We start from the raw sequence: 312 nt of genomic DNA, 5'->3' as shown, positions 1-312 counted from the left end.
ATAAAATAACATTAATATCTCGCTAGATGTTGAACAACGCATAATTAAAGTTGCAACCAATTCTTATAAAATTATGTTACCCGCATTATGTAATAAATTAATCTGCCATTGTGTTAATAATGGTTCAACACTTCATCTTGCGTAACAGTATGACAAAATGGTAAGATGAATGAACTCTAGAATTATATATTATACAATTCAATAATTCTATACAATAAAGAACAAATTCCATGTACCATTAGGATAATCCTTCGTTACCGTTTCCTTTCGTCGTCGAAATGACAAATATCAATTGCGAATATAATTTGGGGA

The sequence above is a fragment of the Habropoda laboriosa genome, unplaced genomic scaffold, assembly GCF_001263275.1.
Source record: "Habropoda laboriosa isolate 0110345459 unplaced genomic scaffold, ASM126327v1 scaffold175, whole genome shotgun sequence".
In the NCBI taxonomy this organism is placed as follows: domain Eukaryota; kingdom Metazoa; phylum Arthropoda; class Insecta; order Hymenoptera; family Apidae; genus Habropoda; species Habropoda laboriosa.
Note: the sequence above shows the minus strand (reverse complement) of the source record.